We start from the raw sequence: 22,311 nt of genomic DNA, 5'->3' as shown, positions 1-22,311 counted from the left end.
AATCTGTAGTGGCTACATCAATTTTTGGATTTGTAAATTAGAATTATATAGCCATTGATTTTTTTTTAAAGAATATCATTTATAAATACCTCATGAGCTTAGAACCCAAAATATTAGCTTGTTTTATTCCAATGTTTATGAACATTGTAAATGTAAACAAACACTGTATATAGCCTCATAACATGGTTAAAACCATTTTTATATCATGGATGGTCAGTCCTTGCATCCATAGCTCTGTCTATTAATCTGAGAGTGGTTACATTTCTCCAGGCCCATCCCTCAGCCTTTTACCAAAACAGAGGCTGAGTGTCCATTTTATTGTTTCGTCTGTGGATTTGCCCTTTAAACAGCTGCATATTATGAAGATATCAAAGTGTCACCAACAAAAAGGTAAACAATAGGCCTATAGCAAATGCAGCATATGGCATTCATTTTTCACATGTAAATAGCACTTTTCAGTAGTGCTCGAAGCACGCAATTCCATGAGCTCAACAACTCGAATCAATGAGCCAAATCAGTCCTCCTTGACAACAAAATCATAAACAGAGTAGGGTTGGCTAATAAATCCGTAGCTCAGTTAAAACAATTTGTCTAATCTAGACTTCCATATTTCCAAGTCCTATTCTTGAAGATCAAGGGGTATAACATTTATTGGAATGACTGGAATTCTGATAGACTTTGGTTTTTAATGTAAAGATATAATTTAATCATATTATTATATGTAGTAGAAAGCGATGGGTTAGAAGAAGTCTACATAACCAACCCATAAAGTAACATTTTACATCCATATATGGCCAGCTATGTAAACGTTAACATTGAACGACATCAACTGCAGGATAAATCAATTGGTAACATACATTTTTGTCGTCTTCTAATGCTTCTTAAAGGGAAAGTAAACTGCAAGTAACAGAATGTAATCAGATTATGTTACTGAGTTTGGGTAATCCAAAATTACGTTACTGATTACGATTTGATTACAACTAGTAACTAACGGATTACATTTAGAAAGTAACCTACCCAACCCTGGACATGTATGATATACGTTTTCATGATCAGAAAGTTGTATTTCTATTAACTTCCAGCATAGCTAGAACATCGCTCAGAGATGCACAAAAACAATATAACAATCAAAATGGGTGAATCTTTCATTTTAAAGGTGCAAATGACAGAATATCCAAACTAGAATTCTATATTGTACTGTTTAAAAGTCAACCATGCAATTAACCACTAGATGGGGATAAAGAGCCACTAACTCTAAGAAATAGAGTTTTGCGTTGATGTTCATTATGTTCATTATGTTCAACGTTAATAATGATGGCTGTCACAGCAGAGTGAGGACTAGGGGATTCCTCCCTTTGAATAGGAGAAAAACATTTGGAAACTCTGAGCTTGGTACGTGACAAGGTGACACTGGCTACGTCTGAATTGTTTGGCTTTTTTTCTCAATTCTTTTCTATTTCTTTTGTTCTCTCAGCATGGTTGGGAAAGGCCCGTCAGTCAACATTTCACTGTTAGCCTACACCTGTTGTTTACAAAGCATGTGACAAATACAATTTGATTTGATTTGAAATGGAAATATTGGTGAGATTGTGGAGAGATCAGTTGATTGGCCCTCCGGCCCCTGGTATAAAGTAATACGCTATGCAGGGAATAGGGTGGGATTTCAGATGCAGCCACTGTCATTTTCCAGAAGGTGACCCCCTCCATGTCACTGTCCTATGGGGACTAATCAACCGATCTCTCAGCCATCCTCTCCAGCCTACTCAGAGGACTCATAAAGTATAGTATATAGTAGACGAGAGGTTATTGGAGATCTGTAGACAGCAGACCTGGGTTCAAATATTATTTGAAATCTTTCAAATACTTAACTGTTGATTTGGCCTGCCTGTGGTTCTAGATGGACTGGGTTTACAGCTGTGCGACTATTCTACTGGTTCCATTGCGCCAGGCAAGCTCAATAACGCTCAAATAAAGAATTTGAAGTTATTTCAAATAGTATTTGAACCCAGGTCTGACTGTCACTGTGCTGTCCTGAGAGGGTTGCTGTGGTAATTGGCCATGATCGATGGGACGGGTCTCCCCCTTAGGCCTAGGCTGCACACTGAAGGAGGTGGGAGAGAGAGAGGGGGGGTGGAGATACTAGAGGAGAGAGATGGGGAGAAGATATATGAGGGGGGAGATACTAGAGGAGAGAGAAGGTGGGAGAGAGGGGAAACATACTAGAGGAGAGAGGGGGAAGATAGAGGAGGGAAGATATTAGAGGGAGAGAGAGAGGGGAAGATAGAGGAGGGAAGATATTAGAGGGAGAGAGAGGGGGAGGGGGAAGATGGAGGAAGAGTGAGAGAGGGGAAGATATTAGAGAGAGAAAGGGGGGAAGATACTAGAGAGAGTGGGAGATAGGGGGAGATACTACAGGAGGGAGAGAGGGGGTGAATAACTAGACTATTGGAGGGGGTAGCGAGGGTGGAAAGAGTGGTGGTCTGTCTGCCCTGGAGGGAGTAAAATGATGCAACAACCCGTAATCAAGAACGATTGGATTGGAGCAGTTAACTGAGCTTGTAACCCCACTACCGCCTCCCTCCTAAAGTCCCTCCACCTGCCTCCCTCGGGTGCAGGGCAGTGAGGACACAGCTACATGCAGCCCAGGGGGGCTAAGGTATGGCGCTACAGAGATCAATCCACCACTGGTCTGGAGGTGGGTGGCATGACATCATCATTCAGTCTGGGTAGGTGGGTGCAGCTCGCTTCTCTCTCTCTCCCCTAAAGGTCAACAAAGCAAGCAAGGGAGGGATGTCCCCAAGCTTCTGCTTCTTTAACAAGTGTTCAATTCAACAGCCCTGCTACACCCACACATACTGACATTTTAACAGGCATTTCATGACGGATGAAACGTTATAATGTTCATTGAACCATTTGGTTGTATGCCTCTTAATTGCGTGCCGCGTCTCAAAGTTCTGGAGATCAGCGGCCCTTTTATTTGTTTGTCTTACCAGACCTGCTTTGAGATGGTGCTGTTATCACCTGATATTCTGTTCGACTGGACAGGGTGTCCTTACTCCAAGACCGTCATGTTGTAACAATAATACATTTTTCCTTCATTGAGCTAAATCTGTATCACGATCCATTTTAATGAGTAACTTATATCTAATGAGGACCACAGCTGCCCCGCTCCTTGTGATACTCTGTACTCTTTGACGGTCGACCCCAAACGTACCCTAATGATCTAATTCCAACCACTGCCGGAGTGATTCTTACGTTTATTTATCTTAATCAGTCATCACCGCTTTGTTTGGGAACTGTGATCTATTTTTGCCCGCTGCTGTTACAGTACGTTCTGGTGTTTGGAGGCCAATCCAGGAAAAGAGGTGACGTCATGATGCTATCGCTTACACTGCTCTCTCTCAACTCCCAGATGTTCACACGTGTGTGTGTGTGTGTGTGTGTGTGTGTGTGTGTGTGTGTGTGTGTGTGTGTGTGTGTGTGTGTGTGTGTGTGTGTGTGTGTGTGTGTGTGTGTGTGTGTGTGTGTGTGTGTGTGTGTGTGTGTGTGTGTGTGTGTGTGCGTGTCTCGTGAGAGATGACCTCATCACTGCACTCCATTAAAACAACATCTAAGTAATCTAGCAGTTTTAGCTCGGGTTTTTGCCTCATTGTGACCCCGACTACAACAGCAGATCCATATTTAGTATGACATACACTACTGTACTATATCAGTGTTGTGTTCTGTGTTTATATCAGAGATAGAATGGTGCTGGATGTACAGTATGAGATGATTTGCTTTAGGGTGTTCTGTCATCACCAGGCTATAATTACGTCATCCATTTTCTCCACTTCCTCTATTAAAGATCCATTAACTGGTTGAGGAGAACCTTGCGCGGTACATCTTGTCACCCCTGACATCACCTCACAAGAATATTGTGTTGAACCCTCCGTAAATGAAATCCATTATCTCATTCCCCTTAATGGAGTTTCTGAATGAGCGTTGTGTGCTACCGCGTTGTGTCCTCTTCGAAGGCCTTGAAGGATGTTCTGTGGTCTTCTAATCACATCCGTAACACCAAACGTGGATGGGTCATGAGATGTATGCCTGAAAGTGAAGGTCTATCTGAGAATTCAACGGCATGTGTCTAATAAAATACAACAACATCTCACAGTTAGGAGAGGTCCAGTGTGTCACCAACCCTTCTCTGTTGTAGCCTACTAACCCATGGCTTCAGGGTGGATCCTTCCCTTCTCTGTTGTAGCCTACTAACCCATGGCTTCAGGGTGGATCCTTCCCTTCTCTGTTGTAGCCTACTAACCCATGGCTTCAGGGTGGATCCTTCCCTTCTCTGTTGTAGCCTACTAACCCATGGCTTCAGGGTGGATCCTTCCCTTCTCTGTTGTAGCCCACTAACCCATGGCTTCAGGGTGGATCCTTCCCTTCCCTGTTGTAGCCCACTAACCCATGGCTTCAGGGTGGATCCTTCCCTTCTCTGTTGTAGCCTACCAACCCATGGCTACAGGGTGGATCCTTGACTGACAGCTGTGAGCTGCTGTCTGATGCTGACTATTCCATTCATCCACCAAGTGACCGTGGCAGCTGACGCTTCTCCCCAAAAGTGTCCCCCCCCACCCACCCACCAAACCCTGGGGACAGGGGCAGCCTAGACCACCCTCCATGGTGCCCTGCCTTGGGGACCTCTTCTGGGGGGTAGTTGGGTGGGGGTGGGGGGCAGGCGACCAGCCCCAACTGCGATTTTTAGACACGGCCGACAGTCTGCCATCTCAGTTTACATACGGCGGGTTCACAAATAGCACATTGTCCTCAGAGACAAACGGCAATCACCAGCAGACCTGTGATCAGATCAGAGGGGTGAGGAGAGAGGAGTGGCGTGTGTGTGTCCTTACACACTGGGGTTTGAGTCATACTGGAGAAGTGACATAGTAGGGTACTACTGATGCATTCTGTTGTTGCATACCGTGTGTGTGCACGTGTTAGTGCATGGGTGTGTGTGTCTGCCTTGTTATTTTGCAATTTAGAGAGTCATGATGACAATAGCCAATGATAGACACACAGCAATATGCTTGTTGTGGTCACTGACATGAGTGAGTGACACCTGAATGTTACAGTGCGCTACTGAGGAAGGCTTAGGGCATTGTGCTGTGCAGTGACTGGATGGAGAGAGTAATCCCTCAGCCCGTAGAGAGACAGTTTTAATATTATCACTCCCAACATTATTTCTAGAAGGACTAGTGGAAAGCCGCGTCAAGAGAGGCGCCCGTTTGAAATGCGAGCTGGCTGATACACTGCCTGCCAGAATGCCTGTCGTTACCGAAAAACCTACCAGGCCTGCCAAAGTCCTCCGGTGGGGGGGGGGACAGCAATGTCCCCACTCGCACCGCCCGCCCGGTCTCTCTCACTCTCATCTAAACACGTCTGTCATCGTTCGTCGTAGAGCATTCCGATGCCCGTGCCAATTCATGGACGTCTATGGAACGCTGTGCTGCAATCCAACCTTCCAGTTATGCTCTTCCTCATGCCGTCTAGCCTAGAGACAGGCTGAGTTCCAATGCTTTTAAATGGGCCAATGGCACGCTGTCCTCATGACCTCTGATCTCAAACAACTAAGTGAAATCAAAGTGGCTGGCCATGCGCCCACAACATTAAGCGTATGATATTAAATGCCCACAGTCACTAACCATTGGTTCCACCTCTTATTGGTTCCCACCTATCGCGTCTAATTTTAGTCATTTTATATCAGTGGTCACCAGGGAGTGGACGGACAGGTTTAAGATGAAAACAGGTGTACCAGGATCATAAGTCTCACTATACCAGTGATGTCAATGACTCACACTACTAACCGTTGGTTCCCACCTTTGGTTACCCACCTATCGTCTTATTTTAGATCAGTGGTCACTAAGGAGTGGACAGAAAGGTTTAAGATTGAGTCGGGTGTAGAAGGTTATCTTAGGTCTGGGTCAGATATACACTGAACCCTTTTTATTTTGGTTAGGGTTGGTCTCGTGAAGAGCTGATCCTGGATCTGTGCTTAGAATGCAACGCCTTCCATTATTCAGTACACAGGCAGTGTGTGTTTGTGTGTGTGTGTGTGTGTGTGTGTGTGCGTGCATGCCTGTGTTTGTGTGGTAAAGAGAGAAGGGAAGGTGACGACCTCTCCAATAGATCTTTTCTCTTCTCCGTCACTCCGAGGTATCCAGCTGTGTGATGACCTAACAATAGGACCTGTCATAAAACATCTCAGGGAAGAAAAAGACACACACACACACACACACACACACACACACACACATCACTAGAAAGAATGGTGGTGAGACAGCGTATGGAAGATAAGCGGGTTGACTCTATTTCCCAGTTCTTCCCATAGTCCTGCTTTCATGAACTCTCTAATGACTTTTACGATGATATTACAGTTCAGATGCATTTTCCTTTTCTTGTGTCAACAGCTATCTGAAGAACAATATGATAAGGTATCCATTGACTACATCAGTAGACAAATTAGTTTAATCAAAATTAGGATGAGTCAAACATTCCATGAAAGGCCAGTGTCATACCGACCGTGATCCGCCATAATCTAGGAGTCATTCTATTCCACACCGATCTCAACAAACCATTTCTGTATGGACCTTGCTTTGTGCACAGGGGCATTGTCATGCTGAAACAGGGCCTTCTTCAAACTGTTGCCACAAAGTTGGAAGCACAGAATTGTCTAGAATGTCATTGTATGCTGTAGCGTTAAGATTTCCCTTCACTGGAACTAAGGGGCCTAGCCCGAACCATGAAAAACAGCCCCATACCATTATTCCTCCTCCACCAAACTTTACAGTTGGCACTATGCATTGGGGCAGGTAGCGTTCTCCTGGCATCTGCCAAACCCAGATTCGTCCGTCGGCCTGCCAGATGGTGAAGCGTGATTCATCACTCCAGAGAACACGTTTCCACTGCTCCAGAGTCCAATGGCGGCGAGCTTACCACTCCAGCTGACTCATTGCGTGTGGGGATCTTGTGTGTGGCTGCTCGGCCTTGGAAACCCATTTCATGAAGCTCCTGATGAAACGTTATTGTGCTGAAGTTGCTTCCAGAGGCTGTTTGGAACTCAGTAGTGAGTGTTGCAACTGAGGACAGATGATTTTTATGTGCTACGTGCTTCAGCACTCGGTGGTCTCATTCTGTGAGCTTGTGTGGCCTACCACTTCGTGCTGAGTCTGTGTTGCTCCTAGATGTTTCCACTTCACAATAACAGCACTTAAAGGTTGACCGGGGCAGCTCTAGCAGTGCAGAAATTTGACAAACTGACTTGCTGGACGGGTGGCATCCTATGGCGGTGCCACGTTGACAGTCACTGAGCTCTTCAGTAAGGCCATTCTACTGCCAATGTTTGTCTATGGAGAGTGCATGGCTGTGTGCTTGATTTTATACATCTGTCAGCAACGGGTTTGGCTGAAATAGACAAATCCACTAATTTGAAGGGGTGTCCACATACTTTTGTGTATATAGTGTATATCAGCAAATGCACACATTATTTTGCAATCAAGTAATCAAAATCATTTGTAAAGGTTCTGATTCAAATAGGTTTGATAAATTGATTACAATTATGCTATGCTTACACTGATAGTCTGTCTGGCACAGAACTGTGCATTGTTTTATCTCAGTGTCTATCAGATATGATGGTGCCATAATGCAAATATTTGCCTAAGGGTGGCTGCCAGCTTTGCAAACAAATTCATTTACAGTATTTGGACAGTGAGTTGCAGCCTGTAAAAGTACAGCCAGAACAAGAGAGAGCAAACAGACACTGTTGCTGCTCTAAAACAGCAAAGTAATCAAATTCGCTGACAATTTTATTCTAATTCAGGGCTCCTCCGAGAGTCCTTGTCTTTCCTCCTCAACTACTCCCAACACGCTCGCGCATCGCACTGTTTTCCCAGATTTCACTTCACATTCACGTGCAGCTTGCTCTCGCCTCGCTCAGACATTCTGTCGCCAGCCCCGTGACGTAACCTGCGCTAGTAACTTCCACTTTCAGCGGTTTTCCTCCGCCGCTAGGAGAATCTAGTTCCACCGGCTTGTCTCTTTTTGCTCCCGGCGGCTATTCCCTCCAACTTGCGAAATAGCCACGTCAAACTTGACCGGTAAAAATTCTACACAATTTAACATCATTCATCTCAAAAGGAAGATCTATTTAGCCTATTTCTCATAAATGATGTCAATGCTAATTTTATGATAATTACTTTTGCATAACAGGTTCACTGTCATCATATCATAGGTCTCTTATATTCTATTCTATTCTGTTCAGTTCTATTCCAGTATGTTATATTCTATTGTAGTCTATCATGTCATATTCTAGTGTATTCTATTCTTTTTTGCTTCATTTTCTTACAGGCTTCTAGATGGAGGCTAGGCTATGGTGAGCTATCCCACAATTGTAAACGTTCAGTAATTATTATTAGCCTATTTATCAATTCAGTCAATACATATAAAATGGGTTCATGTCTGCAGTCTAGTATCATCTCTCTCACACAAATCTGAGAGAGGAAATTAAACTTAATGTTCCTGTCGTCCAGCCTGCCTGCTGCCTGCCTGATACCCTAACGTCTATTTTCATGCATTAGCATGCAGTATTAATGAGATGGTTTGGTGAATCGTTGCAGCTTCGTTCTCTCTGACAGTGCAACTATCAAAATGAGGGTTGATACAAACTAAGCCGTCTTTCCCAACATTTAACACAGGCCCATTGTTGTTAAGTTGTAACACAGCTGTCATTCTCCACATTACTTTAAAACACTGTCATTAGGCCTAGGCCCAAAAGCAAGGTGTTCATTTGAGATGGTAGCCTATATGAGGACATGACAGAACATGCTCTTTGTGTTGACACTTGCCTTAGACACTTTAGTTCTCCCGACTACATAAATAGTGCTTATCGCGCCACAATCAAAGAAGGGGAACTAAGAACAAGCTTAGCACAGATCAGTTCAAGAGTTCAGATCAGTTCCATCAGATAACCACACCAGTGTTATCGCTCTCTCTCACTCATATTTGCCTAGAGATTACTGATCCAGTTCTGAGACAGAAGGTGTATTTTTAACTTGCGGTGATAATAGGTTTATATTAGGTCTACAGTAAATTGGCATAACCTGGTTATTGAATATATACTGAACAAAAATATAAACGCACCATGTAAAGTGCTGATCCCATGTTTCATGAGCTGAAATAAAAGATCCCAGAAATGTTCCATAAACACAAAAAGCTGATTTCGCTCAAATGTTGTGCACAAATTTGTTTACATCCCTGTTCGGGAGCATTTCTCATTTGCCAAGATAATTCATCCACCTGGCAGGTGTGGCATATGAATAAGTTGATTAAACAGCATGATCATTACACAGGTGCAGCTTGTGCTGGGGAAAATAAAAGGCCACTAAAATGTGCAGTTTTGTCACACAACACAATGCCACAGATGTCTCAAGTTTTGAGGGAGTGTGAAATTGGCATGCTGACTGCAGGAATGTCCACCAGAGCTGTTGGCAGAAAATTAAATGTTAATTTCTCTACCATAAGTCACCTCCAACGTCGTTTTAGAGAATTTGGCAGTACGTCCAACCGGCCTCACAACCTCAGACCACGTGTAACCACGCCAGCCCAGGACCTCCACATCCGGCTTCATCACCTGAGGGATCGTCTGACACCATATATATTTCTGTCTATAATAAAGCCCCTTTGTGGGGAAAAACTAATTCTGATTGCCTGGGCCTGGCTCCCAAGTGGGTGGGCCTATGCCCTCCCAGGCCCACCCATGGCTGCGCCCTGCCCAGTCATGTAAAGCCCATAGATTAGGGCCTAATTCATTTATTTCAATTGACTGATATCCTTATATGAACTGTAACTCAGTAAAATCTTTGAAATTGTTGCATGTTGTGTTTAAATTTTTGTTTAGTATAATATAATAATGTATATGTATACATGCTTGACTGTAAGTAACTTTGAATAAAAGCGTCTGCTAAATGGCATATACTATTATATAGTATTACAGCAGAATAACCTACGTTTTTATGTCGGTTATATGCATTAATTTATCATTTATTCCATGCATTCCTTCGACAAGAAATGATCACAATCTGTATTTACAGTGTGTGAATGTGTGGCCATTTTGTTGAATTAGCAATACATCAATGGCAATAAATGTATCTTTAGAAAAAATACAACTGTTCATCAAAAACAGCTGTGCCAATCAATCTGCAAGAATGTTCTGCTATCTAATCACAATGAATCAAACCCTCAAAAATGTTCACAGCTTCGTAAAATAAATATGATAACTGTACTTCTTTTCTCATTCATGCAATTTGCACATAAAAGATGCAGCACATCTTATATAGGATTCAGATGAGTATATAGTCCTCTACAGGCAATCAATTTGGCGCTCCACTTGAGTCTCCACTGCCAAAATAGCAAAAGAGCTAGCCCTCTTTTAAAAAACTCCACGAAAGAATACATTGTTTTATAGTTACATAATCCATTCCACAGTGCATGAAAATGTTAGATGTATAAAAGTAGGTCTTGTTATTCACGGACCGCCCCAAACTGTGTCCCGCGGCATGATACTGGCGCTCCGCGGAGGGTGCGCCGGCCCTGCGACTCCCTGACGCCAACGCGAGTAGACCGAAGACAGGCAGCTGTATAGTATGGACGCGTTGAGAGCGAGCTTGATAGCTGTTTATAAGGTACTGTAAACTTTATTTTTCACCCGTCAAAAAATAAACAACCTTGGGGGAAGGTGTATGTTCGGTTGACTAGATCTATTGCTTGTAAGAAAATAGTATTTGCAACTTTTTAAAAGGGATAGAGACAGTGAAAGTGTATTTTGAGGCTTCAAACTTTTCTGTCTATCATATTTGGCAACAGAGATTGATGGGCAATTAACGTTAGTAGAATGTGGGATTCATTTCATATTTGTAACATTGTATTTTCGTGTATTCTACAGTTGGAACACGTACTTTTGAACAATATTAATAGTGTGCACAATGTGTGTATTTCAATGTGTCAGTCTGCTTTGATGGTTAACCTTTGTGATGCATTGTGTTGGTAGGATGTTTGATATCAGTCTGTCCATCTGTATTTGTTGTGATTAAATCTAATAAACTACTGATGCAGGCCTCTTGTACTCAGAAATAGTATCAACATTAGATTTGTGACACACATGTTTACTTTCCATCTGTAAATGTCATGCAGATTATTTGATTTATCTTCATGCATCATGCATGTAGCAGCAAAACCAAGATTTGCGATATTTAATTGGATATTAACAGTGATCTTCATCTCAACGTCAGTGTCCATTTGGAGGGAAGCTGTGTCTCATTGCTAAATGACTTGCTTTAAATAATCAACATAGGCTATCTATCTTTTCCATCGTGTGTTTTGCGCGCGCGTGCACATGCATGTGTGCGTGTGCGCGCGTGCATTATGTGCACGTGTGTGTTTGTGTGTGTGTGTGTGTGTGTGTGTGTGTGTGTGTGTTCGTTCCATGGCTCATGGATGCAGAGCGAGCCTGTGTGTCTGTGAGACCCTGAGCAGCAGGGCCAGATCTCCTGACATCATTGAAGATGACATATCAGATTACTCAAAGGACTGGAATTTGTCCTTGTCCATGATTTAGTACAATTGTTGAATCCTGCTGCATTCTTGTCAAATTCAGGTTTGTGTTTTATTATAAATGAACAATTTGTTTCTGTTTTGTTTTTTTGCGGGGCACACTGTAGACTGACAGTTTGGCTTTATTCAAACTTTTAAATATATATAAGGATTGTGATGCAATGCCTGTGTTACATAGTTCTAAAGATGTGATGTTTCTGGAATGGTCTGATAACAGATAGATGTTGGGTTCGCTAAAGACAGGATAATAGAAGGAGTGAAAGGGACATGTCTACTGGATCTCTAAATCCTAGTGTTGATAGTGATATTGATAATTCATATGCAATATTATCTCAGAGAATTAGGTATTTTTCTGTGTAGTTAACACTGTAGAAATGAGTCCAGTCTTAACTTAGACATTTAACCTAGATCTTACAGAGGGAATGGCACATTTCTCAGTTCCTCTTCTGTTCATCTATAGGTGGACATCTCCTGTATTCAGTCTGGTACAGCACATGGTGGACTTGGAGAGACATTTCCCCCTTATAGGAATAAACAAGTTAACCACATTCCAGTCTCCAGCCATAACATAATTCTCAGTTCAGACAGAGGCCTCAGAATAGCCCCTCTCTATATGTCCGACCCATCCCATCCCAGACCCCTCATGATGGCCTGAGGTGTCCTCCCGACCATCCCAACCACCACAAACAACACTTACCCCAAATGCCTTGGATGGTTGGGATAGCTGATTGAAAGCCCATGTGTTGGTTACAGTGGGTGAGTTATGTCTGTGGCTAACGTGAGGTGTGGTGGATGTGTGCGTGTATGATAACTGACCCTAGATTTGTGTAGACCTCCTGGGTCAATGCTGTGTCTAGTCACCAAGGGCAACACCTCTCCGTCTTCCTGTCTGTCTGTCTGGTTATTTCTGTCTACTGTAGAGACTGGGGAGGTATGGTTGTTTGGGTGTTGTGGTGTCGTGGTGTTGTGGGTAGGCCTAGTTCGTGAGGGCTTGCTTGCCGAAACACGTTCTCTCGGCTGCTTTTTGGAGATCATTCATCGATACTCATTGAATTTTGATATCCAGTTTTGGCACTTGATGATTGTTATCTGTGTATTAATGAACACATAATACATGGAATAGATACACCTCCTCCATGGCGATGGCTCAGGCCACACAGAGTGAGAGGGAGACAGCACAACGAGGCCATACAGTCACTATTTGTGTTGGGCTGCTGAGCTGACAGTTAGAGGGAACACTCTTGTGTGAAGTGGAAGGTTTACGCCGAGAGGCTAGACAGTGTGTGTATTAACGAGAATTTGCATCCCCCTTCGCTCTCCTCCCACGTTCCTCTCTCTCGCTCTCCTCACTCTTTCCCCCTCTCTCTTTCCCTCTCTCTCTCCCTCTTTCCTCTCTCGGTCTCTCTGTTCACTCTTTTTCTTTCTCTCAGACACACTTGCACATGCACGTACACACGAGCGTACACACGAGCGTACACACGAGCGCACGCACGCATGCACACACACCCTCCTCTCCCATCCCTCTCTCCTCTATTCATTATCTCTCTCCATCTCTTTATCCCTCTCTCCTCTCCTCTTTACCTCTCTTCATCCCTCTCTCCTCTCCTCTTTATCTCTCTGCATCTCTTTATTCCTCTCTCCATCCACTCCTCCCTTCATAGCCAGCGACTCAATTGAGTGGGGGCTAATGGAAGCCCCGTCCAGGCCCTGCTGATAAATAATGTAACTTCTTTATAATGCCCTGTCTCTGGGGAGAGAGCAGAGAGCATCATTACTGGCTCCTCATCCTACAGCCCCGGCCCCTAAATTGATTAACAGCACTGACTGAAGCAGCTAGCACAAAATGATCAATGGGGTTGGTAGGGATTGGTGGCTAGCAGCTAGCCGCGTCCCACCTACGTAACAGCCACTTGCAGCCTGTGGCGCGATTTTCAAAACCTTAAAAATCCTATTACTTCAATTTCTCAAACATATGACTATTTTACAGCTATTTAAAGACAAGACTCGTTAATCTAACCACACTGTCCGATTTCAAAAAGGCTTTACAACGAAAGCAAAACATTAGATTATGTCAGCAGAGTACCAAGCCAGAAATAATCAGACACCCATTTTTCAAGCCAGCATATAATGTCACCAAAACCCAGAAGACAGCTAAATGCAGCACTCACCTTTGATGATCTTCATCAGATGACAACCCTAGGACATTATGTTATACAATACATGCATGTTTTGTTCAATCAAGTTCATATTTATATCAAAAACCAGCTTTTTACATTAGCATGTGACGTTCAGAACTAGCATACCCCCCGCAAACTTCCGGGGAATTCGCTAACATTTTACTAAATTACTCACGATAGACGTTCACAAAAAGCATAACAATTATTTAAAGAATTATAGATACAGACCTCCTCTATGCACTCGATATGTCCGATTTTAAAATAGCTTTTTGGTGAAAGCACATTTTGCAATATTCTAAGTACATAGCCCAGGCATCACGGGCTCGCTATTTAGACACCCGGCAAGTTTAGCACTCACCATAATCATATTTACTATTATAAAAGTTTGATTACCTTTTGTTGTCTTCGTCAGAATGCACACCCAGGACTGCTACTTCAATAACAAATGTTGGTTTGGTCCAAAATAATCCATCGTTATATCCGAATAGCGGCGTTTTGTTCGTGCGTTCCAGACACTATCCGAAATGGTAAAGAAGTGTCGTGCGCATGGCGTAATTCGTGACAATAAAATTCTAAATATTCCATTACCGTACTTCGAAGCATGTCAACCGCTGTTTAAAATCAATTTTTACGCCATTTTTCTCGTAGAAAAGCGATAATATTCCGACAGGGAATCTCCTTTTCGGCAAACAGAGGAAAAAATCTCAAAGGCGGGGGCGGTCGGGTCACGCGCATAAGCCCAGAGTCCCTTGATCGGCCACTTGAGAAAGGCGATAATGTGTTTCAGCCTGGGGCTGGAATGACGACATTCTGTTTTTTCCCGGGCTCTGAGCGCCTATGGACGACGTGGGAAGTGTCACGTTAGAGCAGAGATCCTTAGTAAAAGATAGAGATGGAAAAGAAGTTCAAGAAATGGTCAGACAGGCCACTTCCTGTAAAGGAATCTCTCAGGTTTTGACCTGCCATTTGAGTTCTGTTATACTCACAGACACCATTCAAACAGTTTTAGAAACTTTAGGGTGTTTTCTATCCATATGTAATAAGTATATGCATATTCTAGTTACTGGGTAGGAGTGGTAACCAGATTAAATCGGGTATGTTTTTTATCCAGCCGTGTCAATACTGCCCCCTAGCCCTAACAGGCTAGCGCAGGCTTGGAACGGCAGAGGTCAGGCTACCAGGCCTTGTCAATGACATGTGATCATGGGCTAACCTATTAGATCCCTCTGACTCCCATTAATTCTGCCTGGCTATGCTAACTACTCACCAACGGGTTAGCGTTAGCGGCAGTTAGCGCACTAACCCAATACAGGCTGAATGAATGGCAGGCAAGGAAGGGAGATTAGATAGATAGCTCTGCCTGGGCACTTTTATGGAGCTCTTGTGTAAACGGCGGCGTGTGTTTCAGCTTAAATGGGCAGAGGGCGGATAAGAGTGGGACCTGTCCGCTACAGATATTTGTGTGATGCTTCATTGGGCCCTACTTGTGTAAGGGAGAGGCGTAACTCTGCATCCCAAATGGCATCCTATTCTCTATATATTACACAACCTATAGGGCCCATAGCACTATGTGCACTGTGTAGGGAATAGGGTGCCATTTGGGACACACCTTAAGTATGTGTTGGGTAAGAGAGGTTAGAGAAGGGGACGGCAGGGCTGGAAGATGTTTGGGAGGTTAATGTGATTTAGGGAAGAAAGAGAAGTGTAGGTCAGGCTTACCTTTAGGAGGGGGATCGGATATCAGATTATCACAGATCTACGGCATCGCAATGACTTGTAGTAACCATTTATCAGATAATCTGGGATCTGGCTTGGTAGTTATTGTGTCTGATGACTAATAAGGTGATACTGAAACCTTACCCATCACATTACTTTTGGTTTCTCATTTACATTTTTACCACTCCTGCTCTCAGAACATTCTGTATAAAGCTAATGTAAGTTTATCAGAGTAGCCCAAACCCTCCCCCATTCTATACAGTCCAGAGTAGGGCACAACACCGGCCCCATTCTATACAGTCCAGAGTAGGGCACAACACCGGCCCCATTCTATACAGTCCAGAGTAGGGCACAACACCGGCCCCATTCTATACAGTCCAGAGTAGGGCACAACACCGGCCCCATTCTATACAGTCCAGAGTAGGGCACAACACCGGCCCCATTCTATTTTGACTGGTCCACAGACAACCCCATATGTGCATTGTCTGTTTCAAGCGTGAATACAATCCCATTTTGACCTTTTTCATACAGTAACGCTGGTCAAACTCTGATCATATTTCGGTCATACATTATAGATCCTCCTCATGTTGGAGATTAGTAGATTCTAATGATGGCAATTGACAGAAGAAACGTCCTGTTTTTTTGGGACTGAAATAGCTAAATAAAACGTACCGTTTTTAACTGTGAGCGAAAGTCACACCTATTCCCTTCAGATCCTCAGGTTTGGAAATACCCAAGTAAGGTCTGGACTGGAGAAATCCAGAAGATCTAATCCAAGTGTATGATGTTGTTGACAGTAGGTGATTGTGTAGAGAGGCCTGTCTGTCCAGATGTTCCTGTTACAGTCTATCACTCTCTACTTTCCTGGAATCCTCCATCTGAATTGGATTACGAGTAGTTTTTTTGCATCTGGTCTGGAGCATGTGGTGTGATGGGGCTGTCGACTGACTGACTGACTGTCTGAGTGACTGACTGACTGTCTGACTATCTGACTGTCTGACTGACTGTCTGAGTGACTGACTGTCTGACTGAGTGACTGACTGTCTGACTGAGTGACTGACTGACTGAGTGACTGACTGACTGACTGTCTGAGTGACTGACTGACTGACTGTCTGACTATCTGACTGACTGTCTGACTATCTGACTGACTATCTGACCAACTGTCTGACTAACTGACTGTCTGAGTGACTGTCTGAGTGACTGTCTGTTTGACTGTCTGACTGTCTGACTGACCCATCAAAGCAGAGTTGTGTTTGAGATTGACAGACAAGAGCTGTCTTTGGTCTTGAGTTGTGTATCATTGCTTTTTAATTTTCTCTCCTTCTCCATTCATGGAAGGGAATCTCATCCCAGAATGTCGGGAAAACCTGTAAGAGAGAGAATGGTTTATTTCAAATTCAATAAGGCGACATAGTGTCAATGGCAGCTAATGCTGAATTATTTGACACAATTTACAAAAGTCATAAATACACAATAAAATCTAAAACTTAAAAATACATATTTCGTCCCACCTACGTAACAGCCAGTGGAATCCTGTGGCGCGTTATTCAAATACCTTAGAAATGCTATTACTTCAATTTCTCAAACATATGACTATTTTACACCATTTTAAAGACAAGACTCTCATTAATCTAACCACACTGTCCGATTTCAATGTTATACAATACATGCATGTTTTGTTCAATCAAGTTCATATTTATATCAAAAACCAGCTTTTTACATTAGCATGTGACGTTCAGAACTAGCATACCCCCGCAAACTTCCGGTGAATTTACTAAACATTTACTAAATTACTCACGATAAACGTTCACAAAAAGCATAACAATTATTTTAAGAATTATAGATACAGAACTCCTCTATGCACTCGATATGTCCGATTTTAAAATAGCTTTTCGGTGAAAGCACATTTTGCAATATTCTAAGTAGATAGCCCGGCATCACAGGGCTAGCTATTTAGACACCCAGCAAGTTTAGCACTCACCAAAGTCAGATTTACTATAAGGAAAATGTTATTACCTTTCGTGTTCTTCGTCAGAATGCACTCCCAGGACTTCTACTTTAATAACAAATGTTGGTTTGGTCCCAAATAATCCATAGTTATATCCAAACAGCGGCGTTTTGTTCGTGCGTTCAAGACACTATCCGAAAGGGTAAAGAAGGGTGACGAGCACGACGCATTTCGTGACAAAAAAATTCTAAATATTCCATTACCGTACTTCGAAGCATGTCAACCGCTGTTTAAAATCAATTTTTATGCCATTTTTCTCGTAAAAAAGCGATAATATTCCGACCGGGAATCTGCGTTTAGGTAAAAAGACGAAAGAAAATAAAGCATGGGGTCGACTCGTGCACGCGCCTAAGCCCATTGTCCTCTGATCGGCCACTTGCCAAAAGCGCAAATGTGTTTCAGCCTCGGGCTGCCTCGATATCATTCAGCTTTTTCCCGGGCTCTGAGAGCCTATGGGAGCCGTAGGAAGTGTCACGTTACAGCAAAGATCCTCAGTCTTCAATAAACAGAGACAAGAAGAACAAGAACTTGTCAGAGAGGGCACTTCCTGTAAGGAATCTTCTCAGGTTTTTGCCTGCCATATGAGTTCTGTTATACTCACAGACACCATTCAAACAGTTTTAGAAACTTTAGGGTATTTTCTATCCAAAGCCAATAATTATATGCATATTCTAGTTACTGGGCAGGAGTAGTAACCAGATTAAATCGGGTACGTTTTTTATCCGGCCGTGTCAATACTGCCCCCTACCCCCAACAGGTTAACAAACTATAGTTTTGGCAAGTCGGTTAGGACATTTACTTTGTGCATGACACAAGTCATTTTTCCAACAATTGTTTAGAGATTATTTCACATATAATTCACTGTATCACAATTCCAGTGGGTCAGAAGTTTACATACACTAAGTTGACTGTGCCTTTAAACAGCTTGGAAAATTCCAGAAAATGATGTCATGGTTTTAGAAGCTTCTGATAGGCTTATTTACATCATTTGAGTCAATTGGAAGTGTACCTGTGGATGTATTTCAAGGCCTACCTTCAAACTCAGTGCGTCTTTGCTTGACATCATGGGAAAATCAAAAGAAATCAGCCAAGACCTCAGAAAAGAATTTGTAGACCTCCACTAGTCTGGTTCATCCTTGGGAGAAATTTCCAAATGCCTGAAGGTACCACATTCATCTGTACAAACAATAGTATGCAAGTATAAACACCATGGGACCATGCAGCCGTCATACCGCTCAGGAAGGAGACGCGTTCTGTCTCCTAGAGATGAGCGTACTTTGGTGCGAAAAGTGCAAATCAATCCCAGAACAACAGCAAAGGACCTTGTGAAGATGCTGGAGGAAACAGGTACAAAAGTATCTATATCCACAGTAAAACGAGTTCTATATCGACATAACCTGAAATGGCGTTCAGCAAGGAAGAAGCCACTCCTCCAAAACCGCCATAAAAAAAGCCAGACTACGGTTTGCAACAGCACATGGGAAGAAAGATCGTACTTTTTGGAGAAATGTCCTCTGGTCTGATGAAACAAAAATAGAACGTTTTGCCATAATGACCATCGTTATGTTTGGAGGAAAAAGGGGGATGCTTGCAAGCCAAAGAACACCATCCCAACCGTGAAGCACGGGGGTGGCAGCATCATGTTGTGCGGGTGCTTTGCTGCAGGTGGGACTGGTGCACTTCACAAAATAGATGGCATCATAAGGCAGGAAAATTATGTGGATATATTGAAGCAACATCTCAAGACATCAGTCAGGAAGTTAAAGCTTGGTCGCAAATGGGTCTTCCAAATGGACAATGACCCCAAGCATACTTCCAAAGTTGTGACAAAATGGCTTAACCTCTATGGGCTAGGTGGGACGCTAGCGTGCCACCTGTGGTGCACTCCATCAACAGCAGGTGCATTTCAAGAGCGACAAATTTGAATCCAAATAAATGTCAAAATTCAAATTTTTCAAACATACAACTATTTTACACCCTTTGAAAGATAAACATCTCCTTAATCTAACCACGTTTTACGATTTCAAAAAGGTTTTACGGCGAAAGCATAAATTTAGAGTATGTTAGGACAGTACATTTACAAGAGTTGTGTGTAATGTTTTGTCAAGTCAAAGACAGGGTCACCAAAACCATAAAACCAGCTAAAATGATGCACTAACCTTTTACAATCTCCATCAGATGACACTCCTAGGACATTATGTTAGACAATGCATGCATTTTTAGTTCTATCAAGTTCATATTTATATCCAAAAACAGCGTTTTACTATGGCATTGATGTTGAGGAAATCGTTTCCCTCCAATAACCGGCAGTCAAGTCAGCGTCACAAATTAAATAATTAAAATTAGAAAACATTGGTAAAATATTATATTGTCATTTAAAGAATTATAGATTTACATCTCTTGAACGCAATCAACTTGCCAGATTTAAAAATAACCTTACTGGGAAATCACACTTTGCAATAATCTGAGCACTGCGCCCAGAAAAATACGCGTTGCGATACAGACTAGACGTCATGTTGGGGAGATCTAAAATCGAAAATACTATGTAAATAATCCATTACCTTTGATTCTCTTCATCAGATGTCACTTCCAGGTATCACAGGTCCATAACGAATGTAGTTTTGTTCAAAAAAGCTCATCATTTATGTCCAAAAATCTCCGTCTTGTTAGCACATGATCTAAGCCAGCCGGACTTCTCGTCATGAACGAGGGGAAAAAATATATTTACGTTCGTTCAAACATGTCAAACGTTGTATAGCATAAATCATTAGGGCCTTTTTTAACCAGAACATTAATAATATTCAAGGTGGACGAATGCATACTCTTTTATAACGTATTGGAACGAGGGTACCCAACATGAACTCGCGCCAGGTGTCTAATGGGACATCATCGTTCCATGGCTCTTGTTCGGTCAGATCTCCCTCCAGAAGACTCAAAACACTTTGTAAAGGCTGGTGACATCTAGTGGAAGCAATAGGAAGTGCCAAAATATTCCTCAGCCCCTGTGTTTTTCAATGGGATAGGTTTAAAGTCAATACAACACATCAGGTATCCACTTCCTGTCAGAAAATGTCTCAGGGTTTTGCCTGCCAAATGAGTTCTGTTATACTCACAGACACCATTCAAACAGTTTTAGAAACTTTAGAGTGTTTTCTATCCATATATAATAAGTATATGCATATTCTAGTTACTGGGTAGGATTAGTAACCAGATTAAATCGGGTACATTTTTTTTATCCAGACGTGCAAATGCTGCCCCCTAGCCCTAACAGGTTAAGGACAACAAAATTAAGGTATTGAAGTGGCCATCACAAAGCCCTGACCTCAATCCTATAGAATATTTGTGGGCAGAACTGAAAAAGCGTGTGTGAGCAAGGAGGCCTACAAACCTGACTCAGTTACACCAGCTCTGTCAGGAGGAATGGGCCAAAATTCACCCAACTTATTGTGGGAAGCTTGTGGAAGGCTACCTGAAACGTTTGACCCAAGTTAAAAAATGTAAAGGCAATGCTACCGAATACTAATTGTGTATGTAAACTTCTGACCCACTGGGAATGTGATGAAAGAAATAAAAGCTGAAGTAAATCATTCTCTCTACTATTATTCTGACATTTCACATTCTTAAAATAAAAGTGGTGATCCTAACTGACCTAAGACAGGGAATTTTTACTAGGATTAAATGTCAGGAATTGTGAAAAACTGAGTTTAAATGTATTTGGCTAAGGTGTATGTAAACTTCTGACTTCAACTTTACTTCCTCCCACATGGCTGAAACACAATGCTGCTCCAATGTGGTGTCATGGCCCTGGTCAGCAGCAGGCCAGACATAGGATGTCTGCCCTCAAACCCAGGTTTCCCTTGATGTAGCTTTTCTCTCTCTCTCTCTCTCTCTCTCTCTCTCTCACTCTCACTCACACACACTCTCCCCTCCCCTTACACCGCGTTTTAAATTAGCAAATGTGTTTTGGCGGCTAGGCTATAGGAGGAGCTTTCAGCTTCCCTGTCAGCGTGGTTAGCAATAGCAGGCCTCCAATGGCACCCCGCCAGACACACACACACACACACACACCCAGCTATTGTAAACAGCACCTGTTCTCACAGAACCATCACTGCCTGTTTGTCTGTAGTAGTAGTACTAGCAGTAGTACTAGTAGTAGTAGTAGTAGACATTTACATTTAAGTCATTTAGCAGACGCTTTTATCCAGAGCGACTTACAAATTGGTGTATTCACCTTATAATATCCAGTGGAACAACCACTTTACAATAGTGCATCTAAATCTTTAAGGGGGGGTTAGAAGGATTACTTTATCCTATCCCAGGTATTCCTTAAAGAGGTGGGGTTTCAGGTGACTCCGGAAGGTGGTGATTGACTCCGCTGTCCTGGCGTCGTGAGGGAGCTTGTTCCACCATTGGGGTGCCAGAGCAGCGAACAGTTTTGACTGGGCTGAGCGGGAACTGTGCTTCCTCAGAGGTAGGGAGGCGAGCAGGCCAGAGGTGGATGAACGCAGTGCCCTTGTTTGGGTGTAGGGCCTGATCAGAGCCTGAAGGTACGGAGGTGCCGTTCCCCTCACAGCTCCATAGGCAAGCACCATGGTCTTGTAGCGGATGCGAGCTTCGACTGGAAGCCAGTGGAGAGAGCGGAGGAGCGGGGTGACGTGAGAGAACTTGGGAAGGTTGAACACCAGACGGGCTGCAGCGTTCTGGATGAGTTGTAGGGGTTTAATGGCACAGGCAGGGAGCCCAGCCAACAACGAGTTGCAGTAATCC

General features: G+C 43.0%; 1 protein-coding gene across 3 annotated transcripts in view; it reads left to right on the top strand.

The window, feature by feature from the left end:
- Positions 1-10,612: 10,612 nt before the first annotated feature.
- The window catches only part of LOC106610220 (mothers against decapentaplegic homolog 1), a 29,397-nt gene continuing 17,698 nt past the window's right edge, over positions 10,613-22,311 (top strand). For all 3 annotated transcript variants that reach the window (XM_014209431.2, XM_014209430.2, XM_014209429.2), the window contains exon 1: positions 10,613-10,715. The gene's annotated coding sequence lies outside the window, so the exon portion shown is untranslated. The remainder of the gene's footprint in view (positions 10,716-22,311) is intronic.

The sequence above is a fragment of the Salmo salar genome, chromosome ssa08 (genome assembly GCF_905237065.1).
Source record: "Salmo salar chromosome ssa08, Ssal_v3.1, whole genome shotgun sequence".
Lineage (NCBI taxonomy): Eukaryota > Metazoa > Chordata > Actinopteri > Salmoniformes > Salmonidae > Salmo > Salmo salar.
This window is presented reverse-complemented; position numbering and strand designations above follow the sequence as displayed.